We start from the raw sequence: 18,996 nt of genomic DNA, 5'->3' as shown, positions 1-18,996 counted from the left end.
TAAACTGAGGACAGGTCTTAAGTCTGTTTGCCTTAAGACCTGGGGAATCTCCATAGAATGCTTGGACCAAGTATAGAAGACTTCTAAACTCAAACTCAAGTAAAGGAAACCTGAACTCAAACTCAGGTAAAGGAAATGAGAGGTTCTCACAATGACTTTGGTTTCAGCTCATATTTTTTTCTTTTTAAAGTGAAATGATGATTCATCACTTTCAATATAGTCGAGACAGCTGACTCATGTTTTGGGGTTAGGTCAGTGGTTCCCCAATACGGCTGCAGGTTAGAATCCCCTGGGGAACCTGAAACATAGGGGTGCCTGGGCACTACCCAAGACCTCCTGACTCAAAATCTCCAGGGTGGGGTCCAGGAATCTGCATTTTTTGAAACTCATCAGTGGTTCTGTGGTAACCAGCCATGCTCTAATTGGTGGATCAGCATTAGGGAATCCTTGGGCTTGATGACACTGATGGCAGCAATCCTTAAAGGGAAATAAGCAAGAGGGAGAAAAGGAAGGTGAGAACCCAAAGACAAACTTCAGCTACTTCAAGATGTGGACATCTGTCTATGTTTCTTAGATTTTCTTTCACTAAGAAGAGCTGATACCATGAATCTCAATCTACCATGGGGGAGGAAAATGGAAGCACGCAGATGTAAGTTGATCTCACCTAAAGCAACAGAATTAAGGCAGGTCTCTGCTGTAGAAAGACCACCATGAGGGATAATTCTGTTCACTTGTTATTCTCCTCACTGGACGGTAGACACTAGAAGCAGAGACAATATCTGATGCACCTCTGCATTCCCACTACCTGGAACATAAAGTTGCTCAATAAATAAACATCCTCTGTTGAATGAATAACTGGAAAGGCAGGTCCACTTTTAGAAACCATTGTGACTGGCTGGAGGGATGGAGTTATGTGGAAAGTAGAAAGAGCAGTTGACACCAAGGGCAGAGAAGCTGGATTTGGTGCTACTGCTTACTAGCTCTGTGGTTTAACCACTCTCTCTGCCTTGGCGATAAAATGTCTGAACAGAGTTTTGTAAATGACATTTTATAATTTATATAGAAAGCGTAGAATTTGGCTGGGTGTGGTGGCTCATACCTGTAATCCCAGCACTTTGGGTGGCCAAGGTGGCCAGATCATTTGAGCTCAGGAATTCAAGACCAGCCTGGGAAACATGGTGAAACCCTATCTCTACAAAATATACAAAAATCAGCTGGGTGTGGTGGCATGTGCCTATAGTACCAGCTACTTGGGAGGCTGAGGCAGGAGAATTTATTGAGCCTGGTAGGCTGCAGTGAGCTAAGATCGCACCATTGCACTCCAGCCTGGGAAACAGGAGTGAAACCCTGTCTCAAAAAAAAAAAAAAAAAAAAAAAAAAAAAAAAAGCCCAGAATTTCTTGAATTAGTTAATTAATATAGATAAGGCCTTCTTGCTCCTTTTGCTTAAGTGGCATGTTAAAAATCAGTGACTTCTTTAATGACTGTACTTACTCTGAACTCTGTGCCAGATGAGGTAGAAAACAGAAACAAAAAATAAAGAAATTAATATGCAAGTGTTGCTTTCCTACTTGTTACTCTGGAATCATAAGGCCACATGACTGTACTTTCCAGTTATTCATTCAACAGGGATGTTTATTTATTGAGCGACTTTATGTTCCAGGTAGTGGGAATGCAGAGGTGCATCAGATATTGTCTCTGCTTCCAGGGGCTCCTGTCCAGTGAGGAGAATAATAAGTGAGCAGAATTATCCTTTGGGGTGGTCATTCTACAGTAGAGACAGAATGCCCACTCCTCTTCCAGCCTGCTCTGACAACTTGCACACTGGGAGACACTGGAGCCTGTGTCTCTCAGCCAGAAGTGGGATGCTGGTGATGATGGTGGCAGCTGTATATGTGCTATAGTAGAAGTGGCTTCTAGGACTGTATATGGCATAAAGAGGAAACTAAGGCTTTAGAGAGGTTAGGTAAACAGGTGGCCAGTGGGAGAATGAAGATCCTTCAGGAACTGCAGAGGGAAGAGGACAGTGTCTTGCTCCCCACCATTAGCAGCCACCTCTGCCCTCTCCACTCCCCCCATCATTCCTCACTCCTCTGATCTCAGCACCTTCCCTCCTCCTCTGCAGGGGTCACGATCAGAGATTTTGGAGGCAGACTTCTGTCTAAATCTGTTTCACCTCCTACCGGCCGTAAGACTTCAAACAAATGGCTTCCTCTCTTGGTGCCTGTTTCATTTCATTATCTGTAAAATGGGCACCATAAACGGCTTGCTTTGTGGAGTTGTGCAAATGAAATGAGTTGATGCATGGAAAGTGCTTAGAACGGGGGTTGCTGGCATATAATAAGTGCCCAATAAATGTTAATTATCTTATCCTTATGCTGTTACCTGCTTGGTGTGGCCAACCCAAGATCTTATTCCCAAAACATTGCTAACTTAGTTCATTTTCCCCTCAAATTTTATTTTAAAAAGTTTAGTTTTTTTCAGATAGCACCTTGTATCATTGCTAAGTATTTTTTAAATACCAAAAAAGTAAAAAAAAAAAAAAGTAAATATTACCCAAATAACCACAGAGATAATTGCTGTCAGTATTTTTGTGAACATAATTCTCTATGGATCCCTGGACACATTTTGATATAATGGTACTTGTTAAAATTGAAGATAAGTGCAATTTTAATAGGTACCATTCATATGAATGCAATTTTATTTATTTAGTTATTTTATTATTATTATTATACTTTAAGTTCTAGGGTACATGTGCACAACATGCAGGTTTGTTACATATGTATACATGTGCCATGTTGGTGTGCTGCACCCATTAACTCATCATTTACATTAGGTATATCTCCTAATGCTATCCCTCCCCCCTCCCCCCACCCTATGACAGGCCCCGGTGTGTGATGTTCCCCCACCCTGTGTCCAAGTGTTCTCATTGATGAATGTAATTTTAATAAGTACCATTATATCAGAATGTAATTCATTGAACTGTTTTATCACTTTTCAAGGGTATCATGAGCATTTTTCCATGTTGGTAATTACAGACCCCATGATTATTTGTAAAGACTCATAAGTATTTTATTGTATGCGTATACCATAATTTGTTTAAGCCATCCCCTAGTGATGGCAATTTAGGTTGCTTCTAATTTGTAAGTGTTGATATTACAAAACCATCGGCACCATGAATGACCCTTCACAATCAGCTCTATGTCCTTGTCTGATTATTTCCTTGGGGTAACTTGCTGTAACTGGATCAAAGTGCATATACCTGAGGACACACGTCCCAGTAAGGTAACTCATATTGTGGGAAAACAGATTGGCCAGTTAGCTAGTTTGGCAGGATCTACATGGATACGGCTTTTGCAACAATTTGGGACCTAGCTATGGGAGGGCAGCTAGGCCTATGGACAGTTTGTGGGAGGGCAAATATTTGGAGGTTATCCCTGCCCACAGGTTTCACACAACATTTTTCAGTCCTGACAGGGGACTCCGGGAGAATTTACTCACCTCTTCGTTGGTTTGTCAGTGCCCTACATTTTCTCTGAATTCTTGGCTTTTCCAGGAAGTCAGGTTAGGGAAGTTCAATCAGCTGAAAAATGTCACATAATTTTGAGGAACCTTCTGCGGGTATAATGTCCAAGGGTATTTTGCTCCACGCAGGCTTGGGGCAGATTTTTTCAGGCCCCAAACTTCCCTTATTGCCTGGCAGTGATCCTGAGAAAATGAAGCTGGGATGTGGGGCAACAAACAAGAGTGGTAACCACAAGACTCACCAGCTTCTGCTGGCTAGAGAGTGGTAAAAGATGAATAGAAGCTGGAAGGAAATGGCCGCAGGAGGGACTGCATCATGGCTTGGACAGCTCTGGTTGGCTCCTCTCACAGGTAGAGAAAGGGGAGGAAATGCCTAGACCTTCAACCTAAAATAGAGGTCAGCTGGTCTACACATTTCCCTCCAGCCTTTCTTCCTGGCCACTTAGATGCCATTTCAGAGTTGAACATTCCATCACACAGGCTTGGGATGGGTGAGCAGTGACCAGGAAGGGTCAACAGAATGTGCAGTTTACTGCAACATTTAGTGATTCCTAACTGAAGAGAAAAGCAGTAATACAGGTTACCATTCACAGAGGTCTAAATATTCCAGGGCAGGTCCAAGTACTTTATGTGTATCAACCCATTTAACTCTCACAAAAACCCTAGGAGGTAGATACTTTCATTGTTTCCATTTTATGAATAGGGAAATGGAGGCACAGAGAAGGTAGATAATTTGCTGAAGGTCGAACATCACAAAAGTGGGAAAACAGATTTAAACCCCCATAATCTGGCTCTGGGTTTCCTTTATTTACTATTGCTTCTCTTTATTGTTATAATACTGGTAATAATGGGCATCTGCGATTCTATCTTCAACCAGACACTCCTAATATAAACAGATAAAGTCAGAGGTGATCAATCTTGAGCTTGTTGAGCAAAGTGAAACTTCCTAAGAGTGATCAAAAGTGGATTAAACAACAGAGAGTTAAATGGAGCCCCACCTGGCCTGGGATTGAGAACCAGAAAGATATCTTTAGGGCCAGAAAAATTGGGGGTTTTAGCTGGGGGATTTGTGATGTTATCCAACAGTGACAAGCTTTGCATTATAAGTAGGATGTATGTGGGTATCTTTGCTTTTCTTCTTTGTTGACTCTAGTTCCTGTCCCTCCCTGTTTCTTCTGTCCTTTCTTCATAGGCTACAGCTGCTTTATATCTAATAGACATATACATTATTAATCTCTCCTGAATGTGCACATTCTGTGTGTGTGTTGATGTATCGTACACATGTAATTTGTCTCCATCAATTATGAACTTCCTAAAAATGTTAATTCATCTTATCTAGTAAACATTTTACTTCATGCAGTGTATATCCAAGGTTGTGAAATTATGACCTCACTGCTCAAGAACACAGGAAAATGGTTGGGCTGAATGAGGTACTTAAAGCTGCCGGGGGCCCAGGGAAGAGATCTGAGTAATGATGTGATGTGCTAAGAATGAAGAGACAAGGATATCTGGGAAACTGACCAAAGATTAGGCAGAGTCAACAAGCTATTGTGCAGTTGACAGGAAGGAGATTGGCATGGCTGTAACGGCTGGTGTGGAGATGAGGCACAGTGCGTTTCAATTATGGATACAACAGCCAGGATATTCATTCCCTATCCACGCCCACAATGGGCAGTCAACACTCCTCCTCTAGCAAGAGATTTTAAAGATAATCATGGTACTTTAACTAGATACAAGCTCACTCACAAAACATATTTGCTACATATTCTTTTCAATAGTTTTGTGTGTTTGTGTATGTGTGTGTGCATAAACATGCATGTATTTGTAGTTTTTCATTTCCAGTAACATCTTGAAGTTCAAACCAGAGCATTCTCATAACTGTCCTGACCTTTGAGGAAGTAGCCTCCTGTCTCATTTCACCCTCTCCACATTCACTCCTCGGTTCCCTAGTAGCAACTCCTCCACCTTTCCTAGCCACCCTACTTGAGGCTTTCCTGACTCCGTCCACAGAATTTCCCATTGCTTCCCTTTCACATAGTTTAGAAAAAATATCAAAGAGAAACTTCTTTCTGAGCTCCATGACCTACACTCATCAATATTTCTTAGTAACAATTTAGATTTTCTGGATCCACTTTCTCTAAAAGTCCCAACTGCCCTCACAACTTAATCCTTCGAATCAACCTACCCAGAAATACCAACCCTCTACGATAAAAACATTTCTTCTTTCCAGGCAATATAACAAAATCAGTTTTGAAACCAAGAAAGAATCCATATTCTAGGATTCTAGGACTATCCAGGATGTTTAGAAAGGATTTAAGGCTGTTTACAAGGGCTATTAGATACAGCATATAGCCTGCATAACATACAGTAAAAAAGCCCAAAAAAGTGGCACTAGAAAGGGAGTGAAATAAGAATAGGCCAGAATCACTGTTACCTCCTCTCCCTGGGCACAAGTCAGGTAGGCATGCTTGCTGTCAGGATCTGCGGGCTTGACATACTTGTATTACCATCACATTTTCCAGGCTTACGACACCCATCCCCTGACTGTCCTCCTGCTTCCATGTCCTTTTAGTTCTTCCTCCACACTGCAGCCAAAATGATCTCCTTCAGTCACATTCATTTGTATTGTATTGTGCATGGCTGCTTTTGCACTACAAGGGAAGAACTGACTACAGTAGTCCACTTTTTATCTGTAGGGGTTATGTTTCAAGACCCCCAAGTGGTTGCCTGAAACTGTGGATAGTACCAAACCCTAAACATACTGTGTTTTTTCCTATACATACATACCTATTATTTGTCTAGGGAGATAGCCAATACATAAAATAAATGGTAAAAGTATACTTTTATAGTTGTGGAAAGACAGATAAGCAAATTCAAAGAAAAGATAAAGTTTATACATAAGGCACAGGAAGAGATTAACAACAATTACTACTAATAAAATAGAACAATTTGGGCCAGGTGCAGTGGCTCATGCCTGTAATTCCAGCGCTTTGGAAGGCTGAGGTGTGTGGATTACTTGAGCCCAGGAGTTCAAGACCAGCTTGGGCAACATAGCGAGATACAGTTAAAAAAAAAAGAGAGAACAATTATAACAATGTACTGTAATAAAAGTGATATGAATGTGGTCTCTCTCTCTTCTTCTTCTTCTGAAAACAACTTATTGAACTGTACAGATGAGGGGAAGAGTACTGTAATTGTGACAGAGACCACATGGCCCACAAAGCCTGATATATTTACTACCATTCCTGTTATAAGGAACTAGAGAGAAAGAAGGATAAGGGATAGATTGGAGTCTGGTTGTGGACATCTTGAATGGGGAGCTAAGGTGTTCGAACTTTGTCCATCAGTCACATTGAAGCCACCTAGGCCCCCTGACCAAGAAAGTGCTGTCATGACAGGAGTGTGTTTAAGGAGGATTGTACTGGCTTCATTATACATGTTGAGAAAATGGAGCCAAAAACTGGAGGCAGGGACCACAGTTAAGAGGTGGCTGCAGTTATTCAAAGTGAGGTAGTTAGAGTCTGGAGCAGACACTGTGGATTATCCACCAGCATTCAGAGCCCATTCCCTATGGTGACAAGACCCTGATTTTGTTTAGGTGTCCTTTCCCATGTGACTCAGGGGAAGGTGGTTTCATCCCTGGCTCCAGGGTAACTCCTTGCCAACAACTGTCTTAAAGATGGGTATGTGACCTGACTCTGGCCAGTGAGACATGAGGTGTGGTCTGCTAGGTGTAACCTGGAACTGCCAAGCTATCTTGCTGCCAGCTTAGGTATAGATCCACCAGTAGGGTAGAACAAAGAGGATCATAGAGAAGCAGGGACAGGGCCATCCTACCTGTGTGTGTGTGTGTGTGTGTGTGTGTGTGTGTGTGTGTATAGTTTGTTTTTTTGTTTGTGTGTTTTGTTTTGTTTTGTTTTATGTGATAATGATTTTTCTTATTGCTTAAGTCACTGACAACATCCTATATGAAGTTTGAGAGAGAACAGTAACAATAAATTCACAAAAAAGGAACCGGAAAAAATGATTCTATAAAAGAAGATTCAGTGAATATTAAAGCTGTGCCATGGGAAAGAGAGAAGAGTAAAAGATTGTTCTAAGGTTTTAACTTTTGTGACTGGGAATTTGATAAGCCATTAATAGAAGTGAGGAAATGTTGGGCCTTGCCCATAGTCTCTGTTTTGCCTGATAAGAGAGCTAATCTGAAGCCAACAGGCATCCCAACAGTGGATTAGCTTTGCATACTGCTGCATGACTCTACTTCTAACATGTGACCATGAGAGAGATAATATGAACTGCTACAACACTGTGGCTGTGGGCAAACATTCTAGGAAGGCCTGGTTATACGCAATACTCATTTTTTTATTAGAGATGTCTAACAAACATCTGTATACACTGTATTTCTATTTCCAGTAGAAAACACATAATGTTTTATAGTGATTATCAGTTTGAATAAAATCACCTCCTTCTAGAATTCAAATACCCATTACAGTTTTAGGTAAGAGTGGAGACTCTTTTTGAAAAATCAAAAGCCACGGAATTTGTAGTTAAAAAAATTATTTGAAGGCTACGTTAAACCCCGTCTCTACTAAAAATACAAAAAAAAAAAAAATTAGTTGAGCGTGGTGGTATGTACCTGTAGTCCCAGCTACTTGGGAGGCTGAGGCAGGAGAATCACTTGAACCTGTGAAGCGGAGGTTGCAGTGAGCCGAGATCATGCCACTGCACTCCAGCCTGGGCAATGGAGCGAGACTCAGTCTCAAAAAACAAAAAAAACCAACAACAACAACAACAACAAAGGTAAATTCTTTATTCAGCTGCTTTTAAAATAATACACAAGGAAGGGAATATATCCAATACCTAAAATAAACGATACAAGTGTACTTTTATATTTGTGGAAAGTCAAATAACAAATTCAAAGAAAAGACAGAAACTTGGGATGAGGGTGAGAAGGGAAAGCAGTGGGAAATAGAGGTTATCTTTTTGTTTGTTTGTTTTTTCCAACAGTCTCACTCTGTCACCCAGGCTGGAGTGCAGTGGTGTGATCTCAGCTCACTGCAGCCTCGACAACCCAGGCTCAAGCAATCCTCCTACTTCAGCTTCCTGAGTAGCTAGGATTACAGGTGCATGCCGCCATGCTGAGCTAATTTTTTAATTTTTTGTAGAGATGGGGTTTTGCCATGTTACTCAGGCTGGTCTCGAACTCCTGGGCTCAAGTGATCTGTGTGCCTTGGCCTCCCAAAGTGCTGGGGTTACAGGCATGAGCCACCAAGCCCAGCTGAGGTTATCTTTGTTAGGCATTGCATAGATACTCACAGGATGGATGCCTCGATGGGTGTCATGGCATGGCTAGGGCTACAGGTGAAGAATCACAACCTGAAGCATTGTCACAGCCCCAAGAGGCAAGATTCAAACTCATTAATACTGCTTTAGCAAAATTTCCTAGACATAAAAAACAAATGAGCTGATCAATGTAATAGAACAGACGTCATAAACAGATATAGACAGGTAGGTAGATAGACATAGATAGAGACATAGGTACAGATATAGTCAACTAGTTTATGAGAAAGGTGACACTGCAGTATAGTGGGGGAAAGGATGGTCCTTTCAGTAAATGGTGTAGGGACAATTGAATGTACACATAGAAATGTATTTTAACTCCTATCTCACACCATATGCAAAAAATAATTCCAGAAGGATTACAGATCTAAATGTGAAAAATAAATGATAGAGATTTAGAAGAAAACATGGAAGAAATCTTCATGACCTTGGAGTAGGCAAAGTTTGCTTACACAGGACACAGAAAAGTGCTAGCAATGAAGAAAAAAATTGGTAAATTGAACTGTGTAAAGTAAGAACTTCAGTTCCTCAAAAGACTCCATTAAGAGAGAACAGACATCCTATAGAATGGGAGAAGAAGTCTTCAGTTTATGTCTCTGACAAAGGGCTTGTATCTAGAATATGGTAAGAATTCCTCCACAATCAAAAAGACAGGCAACCTAATTTTAAAAGTGGGCAAACCCCTTGAAAAGGCATTCATAAAACTTTATTGACAAATGACTAAAAATATATGAAAATGAGCTCGACTCCATTAGTCATCAGAGTCATGCAAATTAAAACCAAAATGTGATGTTTCTACGTAGTCACCTAAAATGAAAGAGGCAGAAAATATTGGGAAAAATGCAAGGCAACTGGACCTCCTATACCCTGCTAGTGGGAATGCAAATTGGTACAGTTTCCAGCAGTCCTATACTATGACCTAGAAATTCTATTCTTATGTATATACCAAGAATTCAGCAATTGTACCATCAGATAGATACCAAACAGAAAATGAGTTCAAAGGTTCACTGAAAGACATATACTAGACTGTCTACAGAAGTACTAGTGAGATTAGCCCTCATTGCCTAGAAAAACAAAAATATACTGGCAAACAAACATCAGACTGCTTCTGGAGTTGTCCAACCCAGGGAAGTATCAGCTTACTCTACTGTTCCAATACCATCAAATTTTAAAATCCCTTCATTAACATGACTCAAATAATTATTCAGGGGTAGCATAGTGTAGGGTATAAGAGCAAACTGTGAAGTCAAACTATGCTCATATCCTGGGGCCATAACTTATTAGTAGCATGACTTCGGCCAAGTTACCTAAACTTTCTGTGACTTAGTTTCTGCATCTGTCAAGAGAAGACAATAATAACTTTCCTCATAGGGTTATTGGGAAGGCTAAATGAATGAGTGCAAGTAAAGAACTCAGAACACTGCCTGACATGTAATACATACTAATACATACATATCATAGCTAACACTATTTGTTAAATCTCTTCCATGTGTTCTAGTGCTGTCATACAGCACTGGGACAGATGGATCTACAAAAATAGGATGGTTGAATTAGAACCACTGAGGCACCAAAATACATGAACTAACTTAACAAAAGTTTGATAAAATATAATTCAAGTGGTAGAGAGTGCAAAGGTTGAGTTCAAGCTGCCCTAGTTATTTTCTGACACTTTAACACTTGGTGTCTGTATTTCTGACAATCACTGTTATTTGTGTCTTTTGTATTGTTTTATTTTTGGAAGAGGAGGAGCTATACCCGTAAATCATGATATGTTTCAATCTTTGAGTTTTTTAAGGTCAGGGTGCATGTCTGGGTCATCTCTGTATTCTCCATAATGCTTAGTGGATACAGTGGGCACTACTGTAAGTTAGTTACCATTTATGGTGTGTTCACCTCTGAAAAGTTAGAAACCAAGGCAAGGAGGGTCATTGTTTTTTATGTCTTATTTTCAATTTGAGTAAAGAATAGACAGAAATATTTAACTTGAGTTATAAAAATAATTGTTTTCCATTAGAAAGTTGCTTGTTTGAAATTAGCAAGGAATGAGAAGCATCTTTCTCAAAAGCAGAACAAAATAAAACATAGCTTATCCAAAATAAACATTTACAAATTGCCCTTAAGTAAGTTATGTTACTACGTAAGTAACTTCAGCTTTACAGGAGCTCAATATTTACTGATGTGAGAGGCCTAGATGACTCAAAAAGGAACTGATGCTGGAATTTTAAATGTGTAATTTGAAAAAGAAAAGAAGTTCTAGTTAACTTTGACATTAAGAAAAGTTCCAAAATTATTAAGCCTATCAATTTAGGTCTTCTAGCTGGCACAACTTTAATTCACAATTATTTTAATATTTAAGATAAATAGAAAAACTCTACACTTTAACTTTTAAAGTATTTTTAATTAAAAAACATAATTTTAATAGTGATTGAATTTTTAATTAAAACAGGCATTTTTAAAGTAAACAGGTTCAGTGAGGTTAACTTACATCTAAGAAGATTGGAACTTGAGTTTGACTGACTCCAGGCCTTCAGTGAAGTTTCCTATTCTTCCCAAATATATGTACATTTTTTAACTTCACTACAGTTAGATTTTTTTTTCCTTTCATAATCACCTAGAGTGAAGCAACTCTTAAAGCAGTGTTTCCTGGCATGTACAAATAGTTCTTTTCTGTGTTTTTTTTTTTTTTTTTTTCTGTGTGTGTGTGTGTTTTGCAATTTTCTCCTATACGCCTGAATCATTGTAATCGAGTTTTTAAGTCCCCAAAGACCTTCAGTGTCCTAGAAAGAGACTATTTGATCTCATATATGTTAGCATTCATGACTTTCTCCAAGCTTGCTAAGTCTTCTATTTGCAGAAAGAAGAGATGATTGACAGATGAAGACCTGGCATAAGGTACATGCTCAATAAATAGTAAATATCATGATTAAATTCATAATGAAACCCCACCATTGAAATTGTTTCATTGGTCAAACTTTAACTTCTTTTAAAATTGAAATAATTTTGGAAATGTTTAAATTATAATAGGAACAAATTGGTTTATTGTATCAATTTTCTTGAAACTTTGGAAGCCTGGGATAGGAAAAATTCTAAAAACAGGGTGTATCTGTCTTCACAAATTTGACCAACTATATCAATAGAACAAAAGTTAATTTTGAATTTCTCAGCTTTAAAATAGTTAAATAAATAAAGAATATATAAATAAAATAGTTAAAGACATAAATAGACATCTACACTGCTAGGTTTATTGCAGCACTATTCACAATAGTCAAGCTAGGAATCAACTTAAGTGTCCATCAACAGATGAATGGATAAGGAAAAGGTGTTATATAAGCCAGGTCCAGTGGCGCATGCCTATATTCCCAGCTACTCTGGAGGCTGTAGTGGGAGGATAGGGGTTCATGGCAGCCTGGGCAACATAGCAAGACTCCATCTCTTAAAAAATAAAGAAAGAAAATGTATACACACACACACACACACACACACACACACACACACCCCATAGAATAGTATTCAGTCATAATAAATGAAATCCTGTCATTTGTGGCAACATGGATAAAACTAGCAGATAATTATGTTGAGTGAAATAGCCAGGCAAAGAAAGACAGATACTAAATGATCTCACTCATATGTGGAATTTTAAAAGGTTGATCTTACAGAAGTAGAAAGTAGAATAGTGGTTACCAGAGGCTGGAGGAGGTTGGGGGCATGAGGAGGGGAGATTAGTAGAGATTGGTCAACAGGTACAAACTTACAGTTAGATAGAAGGAATACGTTCTGGTGTTCTATTGCATAGTAGGGCGATACGGTGTGGCTCTGTCCCTACACAAATCTCATCTCAAATTGTGATCCCCACATGTTGTGGGAGAAACCTGTAACGTGTTGAGGGAGGGAGGTGATTGTATCATGGGGGTGGATTCCCCCATCCTGTTCTCATGATAGTGAGTGAATTCTCATAACATCTGATAGTTTCATAAATGGTTCTTCCCTCTTTGCTCTCTCTCCTCCTACTGCCTTGTGAAGAAGGTGCCTGCTTCTCCTTCCACCATGATTGTGAGTTTCCTGGGGCCTCCCTAACCATGCAGAACTTTGAGTCAATTAAACATCTTTCCTTTATAAATTACCTAGTCTCAGGTAGTATCTTTATAACAGTGTGAAAATGGACTAATACATAGGGTGACTATGGTTAACAATATTAGATTGTATAACTCAAAATAACTAGGAGAGAAGATTTTGAATGTTCTCACCACAAATAAATGATAAATGTTTGAGGAGATGAATATGCTAATTACCCTAATAATTACACAATGTATACTTCTATCAAAACATTACACTGTACCCTATAAATATGTCAATTATGGAAAATGGGTAGGGAGGTTCCAAGATGGCCGAACAGGAAAAGCTCCAGTCTACAGCTCCCAGTGTGAGCAATGCAGAAGATGGTTGATTTCTGCATTTTCAACTGAGGTACCGAGTTCATCTTACTGGGGCTTGTCGGGCAGTGGGTATAGCCCATGGAAGGTGAGTCAAAGCATGGTGGGGCATCGCCTCACCCGGGAAGTGCAAGGGGTTGGGGAATTCCCTTTCCTAGCCAAGGGAAGCCATGACATATGGTACCTGGAAAATCAGGACACTCCTGCCCTAATAATACACTTTTCCAACAGTCATAGCAAATGGCACATAAGGAGATTATAACCCATGCCTGGCTTGGAGGGTCCCACGCCCATGGAGCCTCGCTCACTGCTAGCACAGCAGTCTGATATCGAACTGCAAGGTATCAGTGAGGCTGGGGGATGGGCGTCTGCCATTGCTGAGGCTTGAGTAGGTAAACAAAGCAGCTGGGAAGCTCAAACTGGGTGGAGCCCACTGCAGCTCAATGAGGCCTGCCTGCCTCTGTAGACTCCACCTCTGGGGGCAATGCATAGCTGAGCAAAAGGCAGCAGAAACTTCTGCAGGCTTAAACATCCTTGTCTGACAGATTTGAAGAGAGTAGTGGTTCTCCCAGCATGGAGTTTGAGATCTGAGGATGGACAGACTGCCTCGTCAAGTGGGTCCTTGACCCCCAAGTAGCCTAACTGGGAGGCACCTCCCAGTAGGGGCCAACTGACACCTCATATGGTCAGGTGTCCCTCTGAGATGAAGCTTCCAGAGGAAGGATCAGGTAGCAACATTTGCTGTTCTACAATATTTGCTGTTCTGCAGCCTCCGCTGGTGATACCCAGGCATACAGGGTCTGGAGTGGACCCCCAGCAAACTCCAACAGACCTGCAGCTGAGGGTCTGGACTGTTAGAAGGAAAACTAATAAACAGAAAGGACATCCACACCAAAACCCCCTCTGTACATCACCATCATCAAAGACAAAAGGTAGATAAAACCACAAAGATGGGGAGAAACCAGAGCAGAAAAGCTGAAAATTCTAAAAATCAGAGTGCCTCTTCTCCTCCAAAGGAACACAGCTCCTCACCAGCAATGGAACAAAGCTGGATGGAGAATGACTTTGACGAATTGAGAGAAGAAGGCTTCAGACAATCAGTAATAACAAACTTTTCTGAGCTAAAGGAGGATGTTTGAACCCATCACAAAGAAGCTAAAAACCTTGAAAAAAGATTAGATGAATGGCTAACTAGAATAAACAGCATAGAGAAGATCTTAAATGACCTGATGGAGCTGAAAACCATGGCATCAGAACTACATGATGCATGCACAAGCTTCCATAGCCGATTCAATGAAGTGGAAGAAAGGGTATCAGTGACTGAAGATCAAATGAATGAAATGAAGCGAGAGGAGAAGTTTAGCAAAAAAGGAGTAAAAAGAAACGAACAAAACCTCCAAGAAATATGGGACTATGTGAAAAGACCAAATCTATGTCTGACTGGTGTACCTGAAAGTGACAGGGAGAATGGAACCAAGTTGGAAAACACTCTTCAGGATATTATTCAGGAGAACTTCCCCAACCTAGCAAGGCAGACCAACATTCAAATTCAGGAAATACAGAGAATGCCACAAAGATACTCCTCGAGAAGAGCAACCCCAAGACACATAATTGTCAGATTCAACAAAGATGAAATGAAGGAAAAAATGTTAAGGGCAGCCAGAGAGAAAGGTCGGGTTACCCACAAAGGGAAGCCCATCAGACTAACAGCCAATCTCTCAGCAGAAACTCTGCAAGCCAGAAGAGATGGGGGCCAATATTCAACATTCTTAAAGAAAAGAATTTTCAACAATCAGAATCTCATACCCAGCGAAGCTAAGCTTCATAAGTGAAGGAGAAATAAAATCCTTTACAGAAAAGCAAATGCTGAGAGATTTTGTCACTATCAGGCCTCCCTTACAAGAGCTCCTGAATGAAGCACTAAACATGGAAAGGAACAACCGGTACCAGCCACTACAAAAACATGCCAAATTGTAAAGACCATCAATGCTAGGAAGAAACTGCATCAACTAATAAGCAAAATGACCAGCTAACATCATAATGATAGGATCAAATTCACAAATAACAATATTAACCTTAAATGTAAATGGGCTAAATGCTCCAATTAAAAGACACAGACTGGCAAATTGGATAAAGAGTCAAGACCCATTGGTGTGCTGTATTCAGGGGACCCAACTCACGTGCAGAGACACACATAGGCTCAAAATAAAGGGATGGAGGAAGATCTACCAAGCAAATGGAAAACAGAAAAAAGCAGGGGTTGCAATCTTAGTCTCTGATAAAACAGACTTTAAACAAACAAAGATCAAAAGAGATGAAGAAGGCCATTACATAATGGTAAAGGGATCAATTCAACAAGAAGAGTTAACTATCCTAAATATATATGCATCCAATACAGGAGCACCCAGATTCATAAAGCAAGTCCTTAGAGACCTACAAAGAGACTTAGACTCCCACACAATAATAATGGCAGACTTTAACACCCCACTGTCAACATTAGACAGATCAATGAGACAGAAAGTTAACAAGGATATCCAGGAATTGAACTCAGCTCTGCACCAAGCAGACCTAATGGACATCTACAGAACTTTCCACCTCAACAGAATATACATTCTTCTCAGCATCACATCGCACTTATTCCAAAATTGACCACATAGTTGGAAGTAAAGCACTCCTCAGCAAATGTAAAAGAACAGAAATAATAACAAACTGTCTCTCAGATCACAGTGCAATCAAACTAGAATTCAGGATTAAGAAACTCACTGAAAACCGCTCAACTACATGGAAACTGAACAACATTTTCCTGAATGACTACTGGATAAATAACGAAATGAAGGCAGAAATAAAGATGTTCCTTGAAACCAATGAGAACAAAGGCACAACATACCAGAAACTCTGGGACACATTTAAAGCAGTGTGTAGAGGGAAATTTATAGCACTAAATGCTCACAAGAGAAAGCAGGAAAGATCTAAAATTGATACCATAGCATCACAATTAAAAGAACTACAGAAGCAAGAGCAAACACATTCAATAGCTAGCAGAAGGCAAGAAATAACTAAGATCAGAGCAGAACTGAAGGAGATAGAGACACAAAAAACCCTTCAAAAATCAGTTAATCCAGGAGCTTGTTTTTTGAAAAGATCAACAATAGTGATAGACCACTAGCAAGCCTAACAAAGAAGAAAAGAGAGAAGAATCAAATGGATGTGATAAAAAATGATAAAGGGGATATCACCACTGATCCCACAGAAATACAAACTACCATCAGAGAATACTATAAACACCTCTATGCAAATAAACTAGAAAATCTAGAAGAAATGGATAAATTCCTGGACACATACACCCTCCCAACACTAACCCAGGAGAAGCTGAATCTCTAAACAGACCAATAACAGGCTCTGAAATTGAGGCAATAAGTAATAGCCTACCAACCAAAAAAAGTCCAGAACCAGATGGATTTACACCCGAATTCTACTAGAGGTACAAAGAGGAGCCGGTACCATTCCTTCTGAAACTATTTCAATCAATAGAAAAAGAGGGAATCCTCCCTAACTCATTTTATGAGGCCAGCATCATCCTGATACCAAAGCCTGGCAGATACACAACAAAAAGAGAGAATTTTAGACCAATATCCCTGATGAACATCGGTGCAAAAATCCTCAATAAAATACTAGCAAACTGAATCCAGCAGCACATCAAAAAGTTTATCCACCATGATCATGTTGGCTTCAACCCTGGAATGCAAGGCTGATTCAACATATGCAAATCAATAAATGTAATCCGTCATATAAACAGAACCAAAGACAAAAACCACATGATTATCTCAATAAATGCAGAAAATGCCTTTGACAAAATTCAACAGCCCTTCATGCTAAAAACTCTCAATAAAGTAGGTATTGATGGGATGTATCTCAAAATAATAAGAGCTGTTTATGACAAACACAGCCAATATAATACCGAACAGGCAAAAACTGGATGCAAGGCTTGTTCAACATATGCAAATCAATAAACGTAATCCAGCATATAAACAGAACCAACAACAAAAACCACATGATTATCTCAATAGATGCAGAAAAGGCCTTTGACAAAATTCAACAGCCCTTCATGCTAAAAACTCTCCATAAACTAGGTATTGATGAGACATATCTCAAAATAATAAGAGCTATTTATGACAAACACACAACCAATATCATACTGAATGGGCAAAAACTGGAAGCATTCCCTTTGAAAACTGGCACAAGACAGGGATGCCCTCTCTCACCACTCCTATTCAACATAGTGTTGGAAGTTCTGGCCAGGGCAATCAGGCAGGAGAGAAAGATATAAAGGGTATTCAATTAGGAAAAGAGGAAGTCAAATTGTCCCTGTTTGCAGATGGCATAACTGTATATTTAGAAAACCCCATCGTCTCAGCCCAAAATCTCCTTAACCTGATAAGCAACTTCAGCAAAGCCTCAGGATACAAAATCAATGACAAAAATCACAAGCATTCCTATACACCAACAACAGACAAACAGAGAGCCAAATCATGACTGAACTCCCATTAACAATTGCTTCAAAGAGAATAAAATAACTAGGAATCCAACTTACAGGGGATGTGAAGGACCTCTTCAAGGAGAACTACAAACCACTGCTCAACGAAACAAAAGAGGACACAAACAAATGGAAGAACATTCCATGCTCATGGATAGGAAGAATCAATATCGTGAAAATGGCCATACTGCCCAAGGTAATTTATAGATTCAGTGCCATCCCCATCAAGCTACAAATGACTTTCTTCACAGAATTGGAAAAACGACTTTAAAGTTCATATGAAACCAAAAAAGAGCCTATATTGCCAAGACAATCCTAAGCCAAAAGAACAAAGCTGGAGGCATCATGCTACCTGACTTCAAACTATACTACAAGGCTACAGTAACCAAAACAGCATGGTACTGGTACCAAAACAGAGATATAGACCAATGGAACAGAACAGAGTCCTCAGAAATAATACCACACATCTACAACCATCTGATCTTTGAGAAACCTGAGAGAAACAAGAAATGGGGAAAGGATTCCCTATTTAATAAATGGTGCTGGGAAAACTGGCTAGCCATAAGTAGAAAGCTGAAACTGGATTCCTTCCTTACACCTTATACAAAAATTAATTCAAGATGGATTAAAGACTTAAATGTTATACCTAAAACCATTAAAACCCTAGCAGAAAACCTAGGCAATACCAATCAGGGCATAGGCATGGGCAAGGACTTCATGATTAAACACCAAAAGCAATGGCAACAAAAGCCAAAATTGACAAATGGGATCTAATTAAATTAAAGAGCTTCTGCACAGCAAAAAAAACTACCATCAGAGTGAACAGGCAACCTACAGAATGGGAGAAAATTTTTTCAATCTACCCATCTGACAAAGGGCTAATATCCAGAATCTACAAAGAACTGAAACAAATTTACAAGAAAAAATCAAACAACCCCATCAAAAAGTGGGCAAAGGATATGAACAGACGCTTCTCAAAAGAAGACATTTATGCAGCCAACAGACACATGAAAAAATGTTCATCATCACTGGCCATCAGAGAAATGCAAATCAAAACCACAGTGAGATACTGTCTCACACCAGTTAGAATGGCAATCATTAAAAAGTCAGGAAACAACAGGTGCTGGAGAGCATGTGGAGAAATAGGAACGCTTTTACACTGTTGGTG

The 18,996-nt window shown here is 39.7% G+C and overlaps 1 long non-coding RNA gene across 8 annotated transcripts in view; it reads left to right on the top strand.

Moving 5' to 3' along the window:
* Positions 1-18,996, top strand: part of LOC105491853 (uncharacterized) — a 177,329-nt gene that overhangs the window by 129,030 nt on the left and 29,303 nt on the right. For 3 of the 8 annotated variants that reach the window (XR_011612982.1, XR_011612976.1, XR_011612980.1), the window contains one exon: positions 11,719-11,756. The exons of the other annotated variants lie outside the window; for them this stretch is intronic. This is a non-coding gene — a long non-coding RNA (uncharacterized lncRNA). The remainder of the gene's footprint in view (positions 1-11,718; positions 11,757-18,996) is intronic. 8 annotated transcript variants of the gene reach the window in all.

Source organism: Macaca nemestrina, chromosome 14 (genome assembly GCF_043159975.1).
Source record: "Macaca nemestrina isolate mMacNem1 chromosome 14, mMacNem.hap1, whole genome shotgun sequence".
Lineage (NCBI taxonomy): Eukaryota > Metazoa > Chordata > Mammalia > Primates > Cercopithecidae > Macaca > Macaca nemestrina.
The sequence above is the reverse complement of the archived record's forward strand: the minus strand, read 5'-3'. Positions and strand labels throughout refer to the sequence as shown.